At 46.2% G+C, this 12,053-nt stretch overlaps 1 pseudogene; it reads right to left on the bottom strand.

Annotated features, from left to right (window-relative positions):
• Nucleotides 1–353: 353 nt before the first annotated feature.
• Nucleotides 354–655, bottom strand: LOC105523310 (annotated as a pseudogene).
• Nucleotides 656–12,053: the final 11,398 nt, after the last annotated feature.

The raw sequence follows: 12,053 nt of genomic DNA, 5'->3' as shown, positions 1-12,053 counted from the left end.
ACAATCACCTCCTCAAGCAGAAGACTGAACCATGACTCCTTTTTAGAAGCTCTCCGGGTAGGGAGGACATATCCATATGCAGGACAGAACCTTGCTTCTCAAATTCAAGAAAAAACAGTAACTAATCTATCAATTCTTCCATGATTCAGTCTGCCAGGGTGTTCTGTAAAGAATCCTTTTCCATCCCTATCACACATCTGCACGAAGGGGGAGGGAGAGGTGGCAGGGTGCCAGTACACCAGCAGGCACTTCCGGCAATACCCGGGCTCCGCTCCCTTTCTGCTGGTAGTGGTAGGCATCATTTCTGGCAGCTGCTGCAGCTTGATGCAGGGGAGGAAGGGGCCACCCACCAATCACCTCTTCCTGATGCTGTATTTTTGACGTTCATGAAAGAGGTCTGTCTCAGAGCTCCCTAAGCTGACAATCTTTGGGCAGCCATCTCTATCCTTCTCCTGGCTGGTGCACTCCTTGCAATAATAGGCATCAGAGACTCCCACAGCCTCCACAGATCTCACAGTGCCCCTGGTAAGAGCCATTGTTACACTCATCACATAAGTATACCAGGGTGCAGGGACACACACAGCGATCACAAATCACATGCTTGCTGTCAGTTTTCACACAATCTTCCAATGGCAACACCAGCCTGCTTGCAGCAAAAGATAAATCCAGATAACGTTCAGCTGTAGCTCCCATCCACAATGCCCTGCCCACATTGCCCTGCCCACTTTTTAAAGCCAAGAAGCCTGCCTGGAGGCATCAAATCATGCTTTATGCATAAGGAGGAGCTACAACGCCTTGGCCACATGCACCTCCCTTAGGGGGACTCAAATTTACTGAGTCCTGCCTTCGTGCCCAACACTGTATTTGGAACCTTAAATAAACATCTCCACTATTCCCCAAGAGGGCTCATCCTTTCCCCTTGTTTCTTCATTATCTATGTCTAACTTCCATCCTTCCTGCTTTAGTTGGACTTGCTGTTCATTTGAGAGGAAGCTGCTGACCACAGAGTTCAGCAAAAGAATGGGAGTCTGGAGGCTCCAAGTGTGGCCCCTGGAGAAGCTGAACGAGAAGTAGCCCTGGATATGGTGTAGATCCCCACAAACCAGAGATCCTGCCCTCAGTGCCTCAGCTTTAGGAAGCTGCTCCCCGCCTTGCTCCTGGGCAGGCAGGTACAGTGTTCATTTCCCCATAACCCAGCATCCCCACCCCAGTTTCCCTCTCCTCCCCCATTGCCTGGTGCTTTGGCTGGCATGCCCCTGACAACCAGGGAAGGCAAGTCCTTCTCCTGGTGGCTGGCTGGTTGGCTTCCTCCCAGCTCAGAGCCAAGCATGTCTCAGGTACTCCCTAGGAGGGGGAAGTCCTTCCAGGGGCCTTTGCTCAAAAGCCTGCCAGAAACAGGCTCCTTCAAGCCTAAAGTTGAGTCCATGGAGTGTGCAGGGTAGGGATGTGAAGGAATGCCACACCACCCTCTGGTGGCAACTCCGCCTGGCCCATGTTTTGCGGCTTTTCCTCTTTCCCTATCAACTACACCAGGTGAGGCCTCTTTCCCAGCAAACTGAAGCTCCCTCTGGAGGCCCAGGAGGAGTCAAATCTTCTCCCCACCTGTGTACATTATCGTCAAGCTGTAGCAAGTGGAGACACGCTCTGAGTCCAGATGGCCTCACCCCAGCTGCCCATTTGTTCCACTGATAAGCCAGGTGTTTCGCATTGTAAACATCTAGCACCCTGATTGACAGACTGACCATTAAATTGACTTTCTGACTGATGGATCCTGATGGACCACTGTCTATCCTAAAAATTAATCCTGAGTAATTGACTGGCTGGTTGATTAAACATCTAAACACAAAAGTCACTTGATTGACCTAATGGATTTCTTTTTTTTTGTTGTTTTTGGTTTTCCTTGTTTTTTGAGATGGAGTCTCACTCTGTCACCTAGGCTGGAGTGCAGTGGCACGATCTCGACTCACTGCAAGTGCCGCCTCCCAGGTTCACACCATTCTCCTGCCTCAGCCTCCCGAGTAGCTGGGCCTACAGGAGCCTGCCACCATGCCCGGCTAATGTTTTGTATTTTTTAGTAGAGATGGGGTTTCACTTTGTTAGCCAGGCTGGTCTCGATCTCCTGACCTCGTGATCTGCCCACCTCGGCCTCCAAAGTGCTGGGATTACAGGCATGAGCCACCGCGCCTGGCCACCTACTGAATTTCTTACTGATGTACTAACCGTAGGTAACTGAACACCTGACAAGCTTAAACTGACTGCATGACTGACTCTTTAACCAGCTGAATGACCGACTGCCCAGCTGAAGACCTACAATACCTGACGTCTGGCTCCATAACTAAGGGTTACAGATGGATGGGAGAAGAGGCTGCCCCTTCCTCACACTTCAGTTCCCATGGGGACTGAGACCCTATTCTTCTCCCCTCTTGAGCCACTTGAAGACTGCAGAAAAGGTGTTATGGTCAGAATATTGGTGATCTCCCCAAATCCATATATTGGAACCCAATACCAAATGTGATAGTATTAAGAGATGGGACCTTTGAGGAAGTGATTAATTCACGAAGGCTCTGCCTCAGGAATGGACTTAGTGGCCTTATAAAAGGAGTTGGAGTTGAAGGGAGCTAACTTGGCCCTTCCACCATGTGAGGACACAGCTACAAGGCACCATCTTTGAAGCAGAGAGTAAGCTTTCACCAGCCCAGTCCTTGATCTTGGACTTCCTAGCCTCCAAAACTATAAACAATATATTTCTGTTACTTATACATTACCTAGTCTAAGGTATTTTGTTATAGCAGCCTGAATGAGCAAAGACAGGGCAATCAGGAAACTGATGTTCTGATCTCCTTCTGGTGAGGTTCTTAACCAGGACCCCACAGATGGGTTTCAATTTTGCTTTCAAAACAGTGTGGATGTAAAGATGTGTGTTTATCCAGGAAGAGGATTCACAACTTTCACTGGATTCTTAACAGAGTTTAGCACACACAAAATATTAATATGTTCAGAGCTACTGCTCTGGGAATAAGATCCTCAGCAAACACATTTCAGATAAGCAAAGCCCTTGTCTGAATTCAAGCCCATTTTTATCTACCTCCCATCAAGCCAGGGTGGCAGGAAGATGACTAGGAAGAGTTAGAGGGCCTTAGAGGAGGTGTATGTAGCCGAGAGAAAGGAAAAAGGCTGAGCTGTTTGAAGCTTCCAGAGAAGACTGAGGAAGTTAACCTGGGTCCTTCTTGTGTGGAGGTCACACTTCACCCAAGATAGCAGAGGACCTTTTAAGTAGAGATGGATACATTTACCCTTCGTTTGGTGCCACGAGTATGTGATCATGAATTGTTATGTGGCTGTATTACACACCAGTGTGTTCACAAGGGTAGGTATAACTGAGCTGTGTGCATATGTGAACGAGTGGCCTTTGGGTTTAGTGTGAGCATCTGAATGGTTTGGTGAATGGATGTGCACGTGCATCCGTAACCATTTAACCTTCAAGCCTCTCATTAAGTTAAGACAAGTTACGGAAAAGAATTCCACCAGGTGACAGTATCTGCAAACAGGCCTAGAGCCCACACCAGAAATCTCGGGATCCTCAACTCGTCCCACTCTCTGATCCCTCATCATCCACTGAATCCATGCTGCCACTCCCACCATCAGCCCCCATCACCTCTCCCTGGGCTCCTGCTCAGCCTTCAATGGCCTCCCCCATAACATTTCTGAACTGCGGCCACAGAGACGATGGTAAAATGACTTTTGGGTCACAGCGCGCCTCCCCTGAAGCGGACAACGGCTTTCCACTGTCGGAGGATACTGCCCATCTCCTCGGTATGAGTCAAGGGCTCTTTCAAGGTCGACCCTGCGGTCGTGAGGTCCCCGGTTTTGGGCGCGTCTCCCCTCAGTCCGCTCGTATCTCACACCCCTTCCCCCTTAGATGCCTCGTTCTCTGGGGCCCTTTGGCGCTGCCCCTGAATCCCCATCACGGAAACTTCCACCTGCTGCCTAACTGCCAGACGCAAAAGTGCCCGAGCCTGTCTGTCACATTCCACCCCATAAACCTTCCCCACCCGACCAGAAGCCAGAGAGGCCACAAGTAGAAGCAGGACCACGCAAGGGCGCGCACGTCTCTTTCCCACGCCGCAGAGCAACAGAAGCCGCCAACAGGAAAACGGAAAGGCGGTGCGCCGAGAGAAAAGGTAGGGACTACGACTCCCAGAAGCATATTGACAAGGACTACATTTCCCAGAAAGCTCCGCGCAGTTCCCACCCCGGAACTGCCTCTGCTTTCGAAAGCGGAAGGCGGGCCAACCGGGCGGGCACAGGGTGTCTGAAGAGGTAGACCGGTGGGCGGTTTCGTCGGGTGTCTACCTCCAGGGGTCGTTCGTGAGCCAGAGAAACCCGGACTTAGGAAGGAAGGGGCCTGGCCACACCCCTTCCGCTCTTGGCTGTGCAGTGCCCTGGTTCCCGGCGCATTCTCTGTCGTGAGCCAAGCAACGAAGGTCAGACAGAAACAGGTCGTTTGTGTCTTTCCGCAAGGTCAGACTTTTACTGATGCTATTCCCGTCTTAAGAGCCAGGAGCTACATGGAGTTCCCAAGGAGGCAGTTCTCCTAATACTACCCACTCACTCGGTAGTCAGAGCCATGGGCACACAGGTGTCAGCCACTACACAAGTCAGTATTGCAAAACATACAAAATAGTATACTTAGTCAACATGTTAAATGTTGTAGATTAAACATTCCACATCAAGCAGGGTAACATTTAACATCAAGAGCAAAGGAGATAGATAGGAAAAGGGGTTAACAAACTAGTCCCAGGAGAGACAAAGTGTCCTGGTCTCAGTGTCTTGCAAGAAAGAGTCTTTGATGTGGGCAGAGCCTTAGGCAGCAGATGCTGGGTGTTTATCATGAGCGACAGCAAGATAAGGTCTGTTAAGACGGCCATTTAGATCTGGAGAAGTCCTGCTCTTTTTGTGGCCATGGGGGTCTTCTGGTGACGACTGATAGTGAAGGAGTGTGCCTGTTTATGCCCGTATTTGGTTGGGTACAGTCTTTTTTGGTTAGGAGAACATCGGGTCTCTGTTGGCATGTAAAGTGGAATGTAAATTTTTTGAAATATAAAGTGGAGTCTTGCTAAGATGGAGTTACTTATGTCAAGGGTGTTCTATACACTACTTCTGCCTGCTCTGGCTTTGCTTGTGGCCAGTACTTGCTCTCTGCCCACCTCTTGGTGTCTCTAGGGGATAGAGGCTGGTGGTTAGATGGTCTGTCCCTTATCTCCAATCCTGCATTGCTTATCCGCCACTTGGAGGCAGTGACCATCTTGACTCTAAGAGCCAAACCCACAGAGCCCTACATGTGAGTTCCGCAGCTCTTCTACTTATAGCTGTGGCTATCGGAGGAGGGGCTACAGGTGGTGGAAACAGGTGTGGACAGTAGCTAGGGGGTGGCAGGGAGATCTGTGGCTCCTGATCTGCCACCTCTGTTCCCAAGAAGATACTTTTCCTGTGGCCTAGGCTCATCCAGCTCATATCCTTAAATGCCTGAGTTCTGTTGGAGGCCAGCCTCTTTCCTCACTTCCTCCATTCCCAGCCCAGCCTCATCCCTCAGATCCTAGCAATGGGCCCCATGGCATATTTTCACCTTTCTCCTTTGGAGCCACTTAGAGGACCTGTCAAGAAATGGGCGTAACTGGATGGGCTAAAACAAGGATGAGACAGAAGCAGCTTTCCATAAGAAATACCCACCAATGTGCCATGTCAGTTTACCATAACCATGGCAACACCCGGGAGTTCCTGCCTCTTTGAATAGCAATGACCCAATGACCCAGAAGTTACTCCCCTTTTCCTAGAAAACTCTGCATAAGCTAACCCTTAATCTGCATGCAATTAAAAATAGGTATAAATATGACCGTAGAACTCCCCTGAGCAACTACTCCCTGCCTGTGGGGTAGCCCTGCTCTGCAGGATCAGTCATGGAGCTGTAACACGGCCACTTCAATCAAGCTGTTTTCGGCTACCCTGCCACCAGCTAGCCCTTGAATTCTTTCCTGGGCAAAGCCAAGGAAAAAGCCACACTTTGTGGCTCTCCTGTGCTGCATCACAACCGCTCCTAGGGAGCTACCACCACTGGTAACTCAGTGTCTTCTAACAGTTTCATGAAGCACAGGCTTCCCAGAGGTGCCTGTCCCTTCTCCCGTGTTGCTCCATGTTAACACATTTCCTACCTGAGTAGACCTGTGGAGGTCCCTGAGATCTTTTTAGGGAATCTGCAAGGTCAAAACTGTTTTCACAATAATACTAAGTTTTGTTTGCATTTTTCACTGTTGTGATATTTACGTTTAAAATCATAGGTAAAACTGCTGGCACCTTGGTGTGATTCAAGGCAGTGACACCAAACTATATTGGCAGTTACTGTATTTTTCACCAGTGTACTTGTAGGGGAAGGGCATGGGAAAGCCAGTTCCATTTAATGTCCTTAATGAAGCTATAAAGAGTATTCATTTTACTCCATTTTGAGCCTTGATTACATGGCATTTAAATATTTTGTGTGACAAATGGGAAGTGTGCATAAAGCAAGTCTGCTGCACACAAAGGTATTATGTCCTAAGGAAAAGCAGTTCTCTGCTTGGTTGAGTTCCTAGCTGAACTAGACCTTTTTTCTGGAAAACACCTCTTTTTTTTTTTTTCATTGTATTTTTGCAAACTTTTATTTATTTATTTTACTTTCAGTTCTGGGATACATGTACAGAATGTGCAGGTTTGTTACATAGGTATACATGTGCCATGGTGGTTTGCTGCACCTATCAACTCGTCATCGAGGCTTTAAGCCGTGCATACGTTAGGTATTTGTCCTAATGTTCTCCCTCCCCTTCCCCCCCATCCCCGACAGGCTCCAGTGTGTGTCTTTCCCTTCCCTGTGTCCATGTGTTTTCATTGTTCAGCTCCCACTTATAAGTGAGAACATGCAGTGTTTGGTTTTCTGTTCCTGTGTTAGTTTGCTGAGAATGATGGCTTCCAGCTTCATCCATGTCCCTGCAAAGGACGTGATCTCATTCTTTTTGATGGCTGCATAGTATTCCATGGTGTGTATGTGCCACATTTTCTTTATCCAGTCTATCATTGATGGCCATTCGGGTTGGTTCCAAGTCTTTGCTATTGTGAATAGTGCTGCAATAAATATACGTGGAAAACACCTCTTTTACTTGATCAACTGATAGTATGATTACTTGGACCTGGGTATTTGATAGATATTTTCTAAAAAATAAATAAAGTAACCACTTCAAGGGAAACAACTGACATTATTTGATGCCAATGAGAAAATTTGAGTTTTCAAGGAAAAGATTAGAATTTTGAAAAACATATCCAGGCTGGGCACAGTGGCTCACACCTGTAGTCCCAACACTTTGGGAGGCCAAGGAGGACAGATTGCTTGAGGCAAGGAGTTCGAGACTAGCCTGGGCAACATGGCAAATCCCCCCATCTCTACAAAAAAATTAGCTGAGCGTGGCGGTGTGTGCCTGTGGTCACAGGTGAGGCTGAGGCAGGAGGATCACTTGAGCCTGGCAGGTCAAGGCTGCAGTGAGCCATGTTTGTGCCACTGCACTCCAGCCTGAGTAACAGAGTGAGACCCTATCACCAAAAAGAAAGAAAGAAAAAGAAAACACATCTGCCACCACGAGCTTAACAGCATCCCAGTATGTAAAAGGCTTTTCTGATGAGCTTGGTGATAGTATTAACGAATGTGATTTTAAAAAACATTGAATAAAGAAATGTGCCAACATTTGGAAAATCTGCATAACTCCATGTATTAGATATCTGTTATTACATAACAAATTATCCCAAAACATAGTGACTTAAAACAACAAACACCTATTATCATACAGTTTCTGTGGGTCAAGAATTTGACCAGATGGTTCTGACTTCAGGTTTCTCCTGAAGATACAGTCAACGTGCCTGCTGGCTGTTGTCATCTAAAGGATTAACTGGAGATGGAGGATCTGCTTTCAAGATGCCTTACGTACATGGCTGTCAGCAGGAGTTTTCTTGTTGGTTGTTGGCAGGAGGCTTCAGTTCCTCACCACATGGACCTCTCCACAGGGCTTTCAGTATCTTTATAACATGACAGCTAGCTTCCCCCAGAGCAAGTGATCCGAGAGAGAGAGAGAGTGCGTGTGCAAAATGGAACCCTCAGTGTCTTTCATAATCTACTCTTAGAAGTCATGCTTTGTCACATTCTATTTATCAGAAGTGTCACCAGAAAGAGGTTCCAATCCAGACCCCAAGAGAGGTTCTTGGATCTCGTGCAAGGAAGAATTTGGGGCAAGTCTATAAAGTGAAAGGAGGTTTATTAAGGAAGAATTTGGGGCAAGTCTATAAAGTGAAAGGAGGTTTATTAAGGAAGAATTTGGGGCAAGTCTATAAAGTGAAAGGAGGTTTATTAAGAAAGTGAAAGAATAGGCCAGGTTCAGTGGCTCACGCCTGTAAACCCAGCACTTACGGAGGCAGAGTCGGAAGGATCACTTGAGGTCAGGAGTTTGAGACCAGCATGGCCAACATGGCGAAACCTTGTCTCTACTAAAAGTACGAAACTTAGCCAGGCATGGTGGCACACACCTATAATCCCAGCTACTTGCAAGGCTGAAGCACAAGAATTGCGTGAACCCAGGAGGCAGAGGTTGCAGTGAGCCAAGATGGCACCACTGTACTCCAGCCTGGGCGATAGAGGGAGACTCCACCTCAAAAAAAGAAAAAGAAAAAAAGAAAAAAGTGAAGGAATAATGTCTACTCCATAGGCAGTATTAATTAAAGGAATTAAAGAATGGCTTCTCCCTTGGGGTTGCTCCTTTTTATAATTATTTCCTGATTATATGCTAAACAAGGGGTGAATTATTCTTGCCTCCCCGTTTTAGACCATGTAGGGCAACTTCCCGATGTTGCCATGGAAAAACTGTCATGGCACTGGTGGGAGTGTAGGAGAGAAGATGACCAGAGGTCACTCTCATTGCTATTTTTGTATTGGTGGGTTGTAGTCAGCTTCTTTACTGCAATCTCTTTCATCAGCAAGGTCTTTATGACCTGTATCTTGTGCTGACCTCCTGTCTCATCCTGTGACTTAGAATGCCTTAACCATCTGGGAATGCAACCAGCAGGTCTCAAGCCTTATTATACCCAGCCCCTATTTAAGATGGAGTTGCTCTGGTTCAAATGCCTCTGACAGAAGCAAGCCACTATGACAGCCAGCAATCAAAGACAAGAGAATTAATCTCCACCTCTTTTTTTTTTTTTAATTTAATTTTATTTTTTGAGATAGAGTCTTGCTCTGTCACCCAGGCTGGAGTGCAGTGGCGTGATCTCAGCTCACTGCAACCTCCACCTCCTGGATTCAAGGAATTCCCAGGCCTCACCCTCCTGAGTAGCTGGGATTACAGGCGCCCGCCACCACACCCTGCTTATTTTTTGTATTATTAGTAGAGACAGGGTTTTACCATGTTGGCCAGGCTGGTCTCGAACTCCTGACCTCGTGATCCACCCACCTCAGCCTCTCAAAGTGCTGGGATTACAGGCATGATCCACTGCGCCCCACCTAAGCTCTACCTCTTAAAGTGAGGAGTATCAAAGAATATGTGGACATATTTTAATAACACTTCAGTGAACCAGTATTTTATTCATGATGGTACAAAACCATGATGGATGGGTAAGAAAAAAGTCTATTCCAATTGCAAGACAGTCCAATGGATTTTTAATGTAATAGTAACAAGTTCATGGATGTAGTTGTAGATTCCACTTTGCTTCTAAACATTAACAAGCTATGTATTTGTTGAGTTTTGGTATAGTATCCAAGAATAATATTCACAGTTGCCTGAAAAGCTGTTAAAATAATCTCCCCATTTCTAACTACTTATCTCTGGTAGGCCAGATTTTCTGCATATACTTTAACTAAAGCATCAGAATAGACAGGAACGTGGAAGCTGAGAACCCAGCTGTCATTTATTAAGCCAGAAAATTAAAGAGATTTGCCAAAGAAAAATTTGATATATTGGGCCTGCATGTGCATTGTTTGGCTCTGAAAAATTTTATGCACATTTCACAGCTTCCTGAGTCTGTCTCTGCCACATATTTGTGACTTTTTTTTTTTTTTTTCAACAGATGGGGTCTTGCTCTGTCGCCCAGGTGGTGGGGCAGTGGCACAATCATAGCTCACTACAGCCTTGAACTCCTGGGCTCAAGCAACCCTCTTGCCCCAGCCTACTGAGCAGCTAGGATTACACGTGCATACCACCATGCCTGGCTAATTCTTTCTGTTTTTGAGAGATGGGATCTCACTACATTATCACAATGGTCTCAAACTCTGGCCTCAAGTGATCCTCCCAAGTTGCTGGAATTGCAGGCACAAACCACCACACTTGTTTTTGTAACCTGAGAGCCTCCAGACCTCTAGCCACATATGCGATCTCAATGGATTCTGGTGTAGTCTGTCTCTCCCCTAGGGTCAGGCAAGATGTCATCACTTGTCATACATACATATACAGCATCTGCCAGATTCTCTCACCAAAAGCCCTCATGAATAGATACATACTGGGGTGGCTGCTGTACCCTGAATCCACTTTAGACCACTTTAGGAATTCATCTGAGCACCTTCTAAATGGAAGGCCACAAGAGGCATAAAGGTGGCCTCACTACACCACGGTTGAGTGAGTGGACCTGCTCCCAGTGTGATCACCGAATGTGGTTCCAGGGTCCCTCCCTCTCTCCAAAGGGCCTTGGGGCTAGGAAAGCAAATTTGTCTTAATGTGACTCTTAGAAATTCATAAATCAAAGACAAGTTTCCTTCTCTTAATGTAACTCTTAGAAATCCATAAACCTGGTGCCAGTTGAACATCCTGATCCCAAAATCTGAAACCCAAAATGCTCCAAAATTTGAAACTTTTTGAGTACCTATATGACGCTCAAAGAAGATGCTCACTGGACATTTTGGATTTTGGATTTTCAGGTTAAGGATGCTGAACTGGTAAGTATAATGCAAATATTCAAAAATCTGAAAAAGTCCAAAATACTCCTGATCCCAAGCATTTTGGATAAGTGATACATGAGCTATAATAAAATTATTTTTATTTTTATTTTTATTTTTTTATAAACAGGGTCTCGCTCTGTCACCTAGGCTGGAATGCAGTGGTGTAATCAGAGCTCACTGTAGCCTCAACCTCCTATGCTCAAGTGATCCTCCCACCTCAGCCTTCTAAGTGGCTGGGCATATAGGAGAATGCCACCACACCCAGCTCCTGTGATAATATTAGAGAATTAAATAATTCAATTAACAAGATTAGTAGATACTTGAACAAGATTTGGGCTTTGCCAACACGGAAGGCAGGGCATGACTATTAGACACAAAAAAATGCCTGCTACAATTCCCTATATATATTTAAATTATTTCCACAATAAAATATATTGCCTACATGATTAAAAAAGGAAAGAAATAACGGTAATGAAATTGAAGGGAAAATGGAAATATAAAACTAAGAAATGCTGTCATATTTTGAGGTATCTGAGAAGATATGCTGGTAAAATAAGCAGCCTCATTTGCTAAAAGCCAGTTCAGGCCAGGCGCGGTGGCTCAAGCCTGTAATCCCAGCACTTTGGGAGGCCGAGACGGGCGGATCACGAGGTCAGGAGATCGAGACCATCCTGGCTAACACTGTGAAACCCCGTCTCTACTAAAAAATACAAAAAACTAGCCAGGCGAGGTGGCGGGCGCCTGTAGTCCCAGCTACTCGGGAGGCTGAGGCAGGAGAATGGCGTAAACCCGGGAGGCGGAGCCTGCAGTGAGCTGAGATCCGGCCACTGCACTCCAGGCCGGGCGACAGAGCAAGACTCCATCTCAAAAAAAAAAAAAAAAAAAAAGCCAGTTCAGTGATTGACCAATTCACCACATTTACTTACTCCTTTTACTTATTAAAAGGTTTTTGGCAATTCATACTGGATATTACTCTTTTAACAGTTTTTGAACATTTCTGCAAAATATTTGTTGGCCAGTATTCCTTTATGTCTGTGTAACAGCATTTTAAGGAATA

Source organism: Colobus angolensis, unplaced genomic scaffold (assembly GCF_000951035.1).
Source record: "Colobus angolensis palliatus isolate OR3802 unplaced genomic scaffold, Cang.pa_1.0 Scaffold46, whole genome shotgun sequence".
In the NCBI taxonomy this organism is placed as follows: Eukaryota; Metazoa; Chordata; class Mammalia; order Primates; family Cercopithecidae; genus Colobus; species Colobus angolensis.
Note: the sequence above shows the minus strand (reverse complement) of the source record. Positions and strands in the feature narration are given on the sequence as shown.